Source organism: Parus major, chromosome 2 (genome assembly GCF_001522545.3).
Source record: "Parus major isolate Abel chromosome 2, Parus_major1.1, whole genome shotgun sequence".
Taxonomy (NCBI): domain Eukaryota; kingdom Metazoa; phylum Chordata; class Aves; order Passeriformes; family Paridae; genus Parus; species Parus major.
Genome location: NC_031769.1, coordinates 65346565 through 65357527, shown reverse-complemented (window position 1 = coordinate 65357527; position 10963 = coordinate 65346565). Strand labels below are relative to the sequence as shown.

Below are 10963 nucleotides of genomic sequence, written 5' to 3'. Positions count from 1 at the left end.
AGGGGGTAGGGCATGGGTGTATTGGGAGGAAAATGAGGGAGAGAGTGAGGGAACTTGCACAGGAGAGCGAGGGAGAGAGGGGGGACGTATGCATTCACTGTGTCTCTGGATGTGTAGCAAGGCAAGAAGCCCAGAAGAATGACTTGGGAGCGGGGGGAGAAGGTAATGGCTGCATGCAGAAGTCAATGCACAGAAATTCCAGGAATGATGCTGCTTCTCTCCTATCAAGAAGCCTTGTCTGAAGAAATCCATGATAAAAACAGTCAGGTCATGGACTCTGTCCCCAGAGCTCCCTGAGCCACCAGCCTTCTCCATCCCAGGAGGAGGAGGAGGTGATTTTCCCTGTGAGGAGGCAAACAGAGTAACTTCTCCTGCAGGGGATTATCCCTGTGCCACATCCCTGGGCACACCACTGGGCCAGCAGTGCCCTGCCTTGCCGGGAGGAACCTCTCCATCGTGGCACAAGACCTACAGCATGCAGCTCCAGAGCTGTGAGCTGAGCTCACAAGCAGCCTGGTGTGAGCTGAACATCATCCCACCGATTCCAGTGGCCTTACTGGGAGCTGAGATCACAATGTCACTTCCATAGCATGAAACTGAATTTGAAGCTCTTACCCCTTGTGAGCTCCTTCTACCCCCAAGGAAAGCACCTCTGTGCCAAAGGTAGCCACACATTCATGCAGAAGATAGTCAGGCATGGGCAGTTAAAGTGATAACTGAGCTCTGGCACAGCTGCCCTGGGAGTGCCATCCCTCTCCCATCCCAGCTTTTACTGCTGTGTTCCTTTATTCGGATACACCACCCTCTCCATTTAAACAGCAAACCCAGCAGGGCAGGAAATGACAGCCCATGCTCTTGCCGAGCCAACAGAAACGGAGCTAAAGTGGAAAGCCTATTTTAAGAGTAAAGTACAATATAAAGAGGTTGCATTTATTTCCAGACCAGACATTACAAACCCAGGGAATTCAGAGTTAAAGTTATCCTTAAAATAAATTCAAACTTGTTGAAGTGTGGCAGTGTGCTACCAAGGCATACAAATAGCCTTAATTCTGCCCTGCAGTGACACACAGCCGTATGACTGTGATTAAAATGTTTTAGTACTTGTGCTCTTAAACTAGATTTCCCTGATAAATACAATTTTTTTTTCCATATTCCCTTGCTTTTCACCTCCCCCAACAACCCTGTGCCCCAGATATAGCCACTAGCACAAATTTCACTGCCTACCAGGAAAAAAAAGAAGATATATATCACAGGTCCTTCACATCTGTAATGGGAGCCCCGGGCTAAGTGTTGTCTTGGAAATACCCTCCCTCCCACCGTCAGATCCGCAGCCACCCCTGCCCAAGGCTCTGGAGAGCAGAACTGAAGTGTGCAGCAAGTGATCATTTAGCCGTGCTGAGGAGAAGGGAAGGGCTTTCCTCCCACCTTTGATACCACTGTAATCTACACTCACGTATTTATTTCACAAGCCCATTAAAACCTTGGGCTTAAAGTGCAGAGAAAGTAAAAGAGAGAGAAAGAAACCTCATCTGGATAAACAATTATGGCTTTTTGTCAAGGATTCAGGAGATAATCTAGTCCAGATCTGTTCCACATTCACATTTACATGTGAAATTGTACTTACTGAGCTAGAAAAAGTCAGATTAGCATCAAGAGTCAGCTCTGCCCCTCAGCTACACATAGTGCAAACTCTGGAGTGAACTGGGGCTCCCAGGGTGTAAGAGAAGGCACAGTTTGGCCCCAAATACTTAAGGGCCATTTGGCTGAGATGCACATGAAAGTGGATGCTCTGCACTTCAGCCCAGTTTGAAATGATTCTACAGAAGTCGTATTTACTTAAGAGAGTGGGTGGCCTGAATTGTCACGATGTGTTCAAATATTTGGCACTAAATCACAGCTGTCCACTTATTTGCACTTTTGCTGCTGGCCAGCAGGAACACCCCTGGAATTAGTCAGCATCAGACACATTAATAAGCTAACAGATATATTACGGTTTACAGTTTGGACTTCTTTTGTTCACGTAAATACACACCTCCTCTCCTCTTGTTTCCCAGAATGGCATATCTTCTTGAACATGTTGACTTTCCAAGCTTTATTTTATCTTGCCTTTATTAATGAGTTTGCAGGGTTTTCTGGTAGATGCAGAAAAGCACCTTGCCCCTAGAAGCCTTCCTGAGCATTACACAGCAGTCTTGGAGAGACCCAGGAGTGTGAGGGGAAATGGTCCAGCCTCCGAGAGTTCCTCTTCACGAGCCAAAAGCCATCCTCTGCATGCAAAGATCCCAAGTAAATATGGAACCAATAACAACCAGGAGCAAAGACCTTTACATAAGGAAAATATTTACAAAGTCCATGTTACAAGTCACATCGTCTGGAGGAAAATGCTTGCACCTTTGCTCTGCAGAAAGCAAGTAATTTGTTGCACCAAAGGAAAGAAAATCTTGTTATCTGGGTTGACACTCCCATGATTGATTCATCCCACTTCTTCACTGCCAGAAAACTTTTATAAATCACAGATATAGCATAGGTCATGATTTAATAACTTGCCAAGAAAATTTATCCTGTGCAAGAGGACTTCAGGTCCAGTGTCAATTCTTTGCAACTTGTATGCTTCATGGATGCTAACTGCAAACTGTAATCATTTTTATTAAACAAATCAACAGAATTTTTACCAGGGTAATGCTCCAGCATGGAATCAGTGGGAGCCAGGTTTTTGTGTGTGTGAATAAAATAGTTTTTCAGAAAAAAAATGCTTATTTGCTGACACTGAAGTTTCTTGTGGGAATACATCACTTTTATAATTAAATTTTCATCTGGAAGATTTTTCAGGTCAAAAATGGAATTTCTGGTCAGAATCATAGCAGGGAGGAACACACAGGAAGCCAGGCTCTCAACTGAGCACAGCCAAGCCTCTTGCATCCCAAGCACTTGGCCTAATTATGGAGCCAGCAGCTCATCTGCCATATGGCTGCTTCTTACCTGGTCTTGACCATTTTTGGCCATACTTTTCCAGCACCATTTCCTGGCTCTCCTTCCAGCCTCTCTCAGAAGCAGGAGGTGCAAAGCCATGGACAGAAAGCATCTGCTCACTGTACAACTGTATTTTCCGGGAAGCATCCCCAAATGGGTGCTTGCCTCCAGCCGGAGGAGCACAAAAGAGCAACCCCACTGCCAGCAGCCGCTCTCACCCACGCAACAGGATCTGGGAGAGGATGTCTGGCCATATCTGCCTTCCCCTCCATGTGCAGGAACACACCATATCAACAGAAAACACCTTTGGTAAGGGCATAAATGCACCTCCCTCCCCAGGAGGCTGCACGGTGTTATCTGCAGCAGTGGAAGGAAGCAGAAGAGCCGAGCTGCTGGCAAGCCTTCCTACCCTCACAGCCTGATTCACCAGAACAGCCCGGCTGCTTTTTGTCACCATAATGACCACACACCAGAGCTGCAAGCCTGGTTTCACCACTCAGTTTGTGACACTCTTGTGCCCACGGAGTGGTACTGAATAGCTGGAGGGGGGTGGTGAGCCCCTCCACGAGCTCCTCTACATTGCATACCTCAGCCAGGCTGCTGCAGCAGAGGTTGAAACCGAGTTGTCACCAGCCCCACCGCACAGCCTTGTCCTCCGTTCACTTTCAGGAGGGCAAGTCAGAAGTGGTTCAGTTCAGCCACCACAGTCAAATGAGTCTGAAACACTGTTAGGAGGGATTAAAATCACATGTGAGTGTGTGTGTGTGTGTGTGTGGTTTCACAACACCTCCCTCTCTCCACCGCCAGCCACACCAGTTTCCTCAAAGAAAAGCAGAACAGTAGAGCACAGACCCAAAGTTATGCCGTGATGCATTAAAGCCTTGTTTTCCCACTGCTTAAAGAACTGACCCAGCCCCCTCAAATGTTCCCAGCATACTTGAATTGTGAGTCAGAGACCACAATGGAGATACTTGCCTAGCTTGACAGAGTTTAAGTATCTCCTGCCAAACAGCAATCACTGATTTTTTGCTCTGTCACTCATGAGTCCTGTTCCTGCTGCTCTAACCACACAAAACACACTGCCTCATTGTGGAATTCAGAATTATTGTTTGGATGCTTACCTGTAGCATCTCCAACTTTTCATAATCCCCTTCATGAGGAGTGCTGCTAACAAACCAGATGGAAATTTGCAGGTATTGAAAGCTCATGTCTCTGTACCCACTGTGGAAGCAACAGAGGATGGAAAGAATAGCAATACTGAAAAGTGAGGCCAGGAAACACTTCATCTTTGCAGGCAGGATCTAACATTTAAAAGGAATTATAATTCAAGAACAAGATTTCCACAGACTGGTCTGGCACCTCACTTAGCAAAACACCCCAAGGCTTAGGAGTTAATCTGTGATAGACCCTTCCTTGGGCTTCATTTGCCATAGCTAAAGCAATTGCCTGTCATGAGCTAGCATCCAGGGTGGCAAAATAAGTTTTTTTACTCATTCAGTTGCAGTGGCAAAAGGCCTGCAGCACTGAGCAGGGCTCCATTTTCTTCCACACCCCTGCTCTGCCACATGTCATCCAAACAGCTCATACAGCCCTGCTCAGGGCAATGATTATTATTTTACTCACTGTAGGTCACACTCATTTCCTATTTGTTAATTTTCCTACACAATCCTGAGTGCTAGATACATTTTTTCTTAATTTACTTCACCCTCCCCCAGCCCCTTTTTCTTCCGTCAAAAGGCACAATTCTCACACAATCCGAGCACTCTGTCAGAGAGGCACGAGGGCTTCAAGGAAATCCCCCAGTAACAGAGTGCAAGGCTTGATCTGCAGTGAGGAGAGCTGGCAGCCCTGCAGTGCACCTCAGCACGCCAGCTGTTGCTCCAGTGGTGGAGCCACACTGGGAGGAGTTCAAGGACCAGCAGCTGAGAAAAAGAGTCAGACACAACCAAACCCTCCAACGTTACTTGAGGTCGAGGTTGTGTGTGTGCACGTGTGTGCATTTGCTTTATTTTTCTTTTTTTTTTTTTTTTGCACCGCAATTAGAGTTAGAATTTCTTCAGAGGATTCATGCTTGTACTTGTACCAAGAAATCATTCCCATTATCTCCTTCATCGCCTGGGCTGCAGTGCAGAGAGCAGCAGCCTGCTGTTATCCATCCCTGCTGTCTGGGGTTTGGGACAGCTGGGCTGCAAGGCTGGAGAGATGGGGGAGTTTCCGGGCTCTGGGGTGCACAAGGAGGAGGGAGATCATTTTGTGTGCTGCTAATCTGTCTCTGCAGGAGCACTGGTTTTCGCCTCTGTAGCACCTGCCATGGGGCGCCTGGGGGTGGGACACAGGAGCAGGAAGAAAAATAACTTCAAGCAAGATTTACTCCCTTCCTTATTAGTTAGTGCTTGCCAAAAAAAGTTATGCAGAGGCAGGGGGTTGAATAGGCCTGAGTGGACTTCACATAACTGATGTAAACATTACACTCTGACATCTCTCTCCTTTCAGGAAGGGGGAATCTTTGACTGAAGCTGTTTCCAAAGCCCTAGACAGAAACCCAGGAGCTCTAGGATGTTCTTCCCAACTCCGCCTCAGGCTTGAAATTTCAGGACCATGGTGTTTTGCTGACAAACCTGAGCCATACCAGTGACGGTTTCAAACCTCCCATCCCTCCCCACCAACCCTTGGAGCACAGCGCGCATTGCTCTGAGCTGTGCACATGTACTGACCTCTCCCAGCTTGGTCCTGGGGACAGAGTGATACACGGCCCAGACCTGCACTCCCTGAACTCCCCACAGGCCCTCATCTAGCACAGAGACAGGCACTGGAACAAGGAAGAAAAAGAAGCTGTTTCACTGTGCAACTAATACAGATCTTAGTATGAATCTCATCTGAGCTGAAAGAAAAACCCTGTTGTGTGGTCACAGTAGATCAGACCAGCTAATGCAGGGTGATGCAGTGCATTTTTACACTATTTTACACTATTCTGGACAACAAGCTTTGGGAAGTGTTTCTGGAGGTTAAGCCAACCTCACAGTACTGGCCCCAAAAATATTTAATGCATGCTCTTCTCAAAAAAGGTGTTTTAAGGGAGTCTGGACTGCAATCTGAATGCAAGCAGCTTCTTTCAGCTCTCCATCCTCAGAGGCAGTGCAAGCAGATCAGGCAATTCAAGAGGCATAAGGTAGCCCTGGTAAAGTCTCAGCCCTCAGCTTGCTCCTTAAACCAAAAATAAAGAAATTGTCAGCAAAAACATTGCACATTCACCTGGTAAGTTTCTAATGCCATTTGTCAGAGCAGTGGCTGCCACCAGTGCACACCACAGCCCTCTCCCTGGTTTTGTGCCGCCACCAGCTGCTTCTTGCATTACAAAATCTGGAAAGGATGGACCCTGAAACCAGAGAAGCAGCAAACAAGGACCGCAGCAGAGCAGGACAGGCTGCTCACCAGAAGTACCTCCAGCACCTAGGAGATGACAGATTTTCTGGGCACTCAGAAAGCTTACATAAGCACATGCATTTGCACAATGTGCAATGAACCACTGGCCCTGCTCTTTTGACAAGGGCATGTAGTGATGGGACAAGAGGTAATGCCTTTAAACTGAAAGTAGATTTAGATTAGATACTAGGAAGAAATTATTTTCTGTGAGCATGGCGAGACACTGGAACAGGTTGTTCAGACAGGTTATAGATGCTCCATTCCTGGAAGTGTTCTAAGGCCAGGTTGGACAGGGCTTTGAGTAATCTGGTCCAGTGGAAGGTGTTTCTGCCCATGGCAGGGGCCTTGGAATTCAATCTTTAAGGTCTCTTCCAACGCAAACCATTCTGTAATCCTATGACAGCACATGAGACTATGAGAGCACCATTTCCTCACATCTGACATTCTGACCTGAGGACTTGAGAGGCCTAAAACAGGGGGTGCACCTCTCCCTTGCCCCTGCTAACTCACAGCAGTTGCAAGGGAAGCAGCAGCACATGTCCTCGCTCCAACCCATTGCTGGAATCACAAGCAATCCGCCAGGCTGTTACACCCTTACAAAAGGGCTTGGCAGAGCAGCTTCCCAGCCAAGGCTAGGTTTGTATCAGGGGCTAAAGATCAAGCTGTATCTATCTCTGAACACACCTTTGTTAGTTTTGGCTGCACCTTTTCAGGTATCACCTGCCTCCCCAGGCAAACACGTTCCTATCCTGGGCGCCACAGGCCTGCTGCTCTTGTCCGACGGCTGCATCCACCTGCCAGGAATCTGTGCACCTACTGCATCCACATCAGCAGCCAGCAGCCAGGGAAGGAGAGCCCCAGCACTAATATGGCTGCAGCAAGGATGTTGCAGGGAGCAGAGAAAGGAGCTGGAAGCAGATTCATGGTCAGGCTGCTGCTTGGTTTTGCTGGAAACTGGAGTGGAAAACTGGCACCGGCATCCATCCACCCCAACAAACATTGCATTCATATGCAGAGCTGCAGAGCAAACGATCTGTCAGTTGTTCATCTGGAGAACAGGTTTCACCAGCCTGGATTAAATGATTATGTTGCCACAGCATGTGCTTCTGGCTGCTCTTGGAGATAAAGGAAGAAAGGCACAAGGAGCCTGACCCTAAAACCCAGCTCCCACCACCTTTATGCGTGGAGAAGGTTCAGACCAACACAGAGAATGGGAGATGGGGAGCAAGTGTGTTTAGAAGGATGAATTTTGGTGCTGATGCGCTGAAATTGCTAATGTGCAAGAAAACACCTCATTCGATTGAGAACAGAAGGTGCACACTTTACCTCCAATTACTGTCTCCAGATGTGCACCAGACTGCTGTATTTCTGAGCCTGCTGCTCCTCGCTCCCACAAAGCTGCAGGCAGAGTGAGTGCAGTTGGAGGTCTAACAGCACATGTGCAGCTCCACCAGAGCCTGCGTCCTGCCTCCACAAAACCCCCGTTGAGTGACTCCCTTAGGATGTAATTGCAGTCGACTTCATTCCAGGCCATGAGCATATGTCTGGCTACGGACATTACTGCAAGCACACAAGGGGGGAAAAAAAGAAAAAAAAGAAACATAAAGCAGAAAGTGAGAAAAAACACTGGTAATCCAAGCTCAGCTAGGATAATGGGTGTTTTCCTCCATAGAAAAAGGTTACTTTGCTACCTTTGTCAGTCTGGCCAGCTTCCCTGCATTAGTCTTTTGCAAGGCAGAAGAGAAAGGCTGACACCAGCTTTGCAGACTCAAAACCAAAATATTGCACCAAACCCATGGGCCCCAGCAACAGCCCCTGAATCCCTCTGGAGCCCACAAGGGTAAAATGCAGAGCTAAACCGGCAATTTTAGGACTGTCACAGACTTCAGAGAGCCCTGAAGCCTTGTACCAGTGAGCCCAAGGCATTTTTCCCACTCTGTGGCCTCTGATGGGTTCACCCTCATCAAAGTTCACCCCATGTCCCCATCTCTCAGGGGATGATAGATCTGTGGTGGGTGCAGTGAAAGCTGCAGGGATGCAGTCACAGCACAGTGTGGGCAGTAGGGGCTGGAGCCACCACCCTCTCCCCCCACCATGTTTCACAAGATGAGCAGTAGCAGCAGCACTGTTGCTTTCATATTTGCCTTTTTTTTTTTCCCTCAGAAAGTGGAAACCCATGCTCTGAGCAGTGGGAGCTGTTACAAACACTGCTCTGGGGAGAAGTCCCTACAAACAGCCTGCAGCAAGCACCCAGCACCCAACGCTCCCAGCTCAAGCACCCACAGTCTGGCAAATCCCTGAGCCATCTAAAGTAAGGTCTTATCAACGGGAAGTGCCAGCCAGGCCTAAGCAACACTGAGCTGCCCTCCCCACCTCCAGTGGCCATGAAAACACATAGGATTTGTCCAGCTGGGATGGCACCCAGTCAGGCATTTATGTTTATGGCTCATGGACAGGTTTTTAAAAATACATTCCAGTGCATGCACGGGTGTACTCCAAGATACACTTATATCCACAAGCACATGACCCAGGAGGTGGGTTAGAGCTGAAGTGACTCAGCCTCCCGGTTACAGGAACAAAATTAGCAACCACTCATAGACGCCTTATGTCTTAGATGGGGCTAGATGGCACTGTAAGTTAGTTAATGTCCCTTTGCCTCAGGAGATTTCACTTTGGCAATAAGATCAGTGGAAAACCAGGAAAGCTGGTGCTCCCTAGGGTGTATTTTCCAGAGCTGGGTTAGTAATTCACACCAACGGCCTGATTCAACACATTTTTAAGGTACCTAGTTAGAAGCTGTGTCCAATAATTTAGTCATTCTCTGGAATTTACTTTTTTATTTTTGAGAAAATAATTCTTGGCTTGACAGCATTTAAACATATGTTTTCTCCAAATACTTGGCCTACATTTTCCCTTCTTTAATTTATCCCATTTCTCCTCATTAACCCCTGCCCCCCCACCCCCGTTGTTCCCATGCTGGATCCCTCTACCTCTCCTGGGAGAAAAGTGATGAAATGACATTCGCCTCCCAGACCTCCTGGCACATCACCCCTTCTCTTCAGGATCAGCCCAGCGGGGCAAAGAGCCCTTTGGCCCGGAGCCCCTGAATCACTTAAGGATGCACAGCTGAAACGGAGCAAAGCAAAGTGGTGGAGGGAGGCGAGGACCGGCCTGGGAGGGATAGTGCCTGGCTGTATTCAGGTCAGAGCATTCCGGTCCCACGGCCTCCGGTGTCTGCCTGAGCTGGTTGGGAGACGAACGAGTAAGGATCTGCCCTAATCTCACACCCAGACCTTCCAGAGCCTCTGCACTCCGGCGAGCACGCTGCGGCCGATGGCACCGCGCCACCGCAAGGGAACGGCACCCACGTGGCTGGGGAGGAAGAGGGACGTGCAGTCCTGGGGCAGCACATCTGCCCCTGGGGCTGGGAAGAGGGCGGCCACCTCTTTAACAGAGACCCTATCCGTGCATCTAGCACTCCGATGGGTATCTCTCTCCCATCAGTTAACAAAGGGAGCAACCCTCTAGGGGAAAAAAAATAAAAAAGCAGCACATCAAACCCCCAAAACCCCCAAAACACTCTTCCCAGCACTGGATTCCATCAGCTTCCTGACCGCCTGGGTCATTCATGCCTGTGAATCGTTTCCTCAAGTAACAGATTAGTCACGTACATTTGCAATGGCAGCGATTCTGCCACATAGCTGAGGAGCCGGGCAGAACAGCAGCATGACAAAAAGAAGCAGAGAGGAGAAACAAAACTTTTCTTCCTTTTCTCCCACGGCCCTTTGGTTTTCAACAGCGTTTGCATGCATAAGCTGCTAAGCAGCTGCATCACGTGGCGGAGAAATCCAGGCGTTATCTGGCCAGAGACTTGGACAACTCTGTCTTTCCTTTTTCATCCCCGAGCTGGCAGAAGCATTGCCTAGCAGCCAGAACACTGACAGCTTCTCTAAGGTTGGGACCAAAAGCCTCCTATAGCAGGAACAATGTTTGGTATCTGGGAGAACCTCTCAGTTGAGCTCTCGTCTTCTGAGTGAGTGACAAATGCCAGAGCCCGGAAGGGCTGACATCGGCTCGGGGCTGCAAAGTGTCCCGCTCAGAGGCAAGTCACTCGGAGAAGAAAACGAACAGGTAAAGGTCCCCAAAAGCTCCTGATTAGTATGCGGCTTACTGCAAACAGTTACTTTCTTCTTCCAATAACAGGCATGAAAAATCACGGTTGTCATTAGAGCAGCAGCACACGGAGCTGTGAGCAGGTCAGGCTGCTCCTCTGTGCTGGGCATGCTGTGTCAAACTGCCCCTGTCCCGACAACCTTCCAGCCACAAATGCCCTGGTAGGTAACAAAGAGGGAGATTCAAAGCAAGAACACCTGAGTGATCCAGTAACGGGAGAAAAAATGCAGGCTGTTTCGGGTCATCTGATTTGTGTGTACATTCCCAGACACTCAGTCTGTCCCTTGTAGTTCAGGGAAATGCTAAATGGGCAACATGGCCTGGAGAAACTGTAAGGAGGGGGAAAGCAGACGAGTGCCTGGGGGAAAGCTGATGAGCTGGTTTTCAAGACAAGCGT

The 10963-nt window shown here is 48.5% G+C and overlaps 1 protein-coding gene across 21 annotated transcripts in view; it reads right to left on the bottom strand.

The window, feature by feature from the left end:
- Window positions 1–909: 909 nt before the first annotated feature.
- The window catches only part of LOC107200677, a 50711-nt gene continuing 40657 nt past the window's right edge, over window positions 910–10963 (bottom strand). For 15 of the 21 annotated variants that reach the window (XR_004495963.1, XR_004495962.1, XR_004495967.1 and 12 more), the window contains 5 exons: window positions 7720–7953; window positions 5685–5779; window positions 4092–4191; window positions 3558–3695; window positions 910–2267 (listed from right to left, as the gene is read on the bottom strand). The gene's annotated coding sequence lies outside the window, so the exon portion shown is untranslated. The other 6 variants (XR_004495971.1, XR_004495970.1, XR_004495977.1 and 3 more) reach the window with 6 other exon arrangements.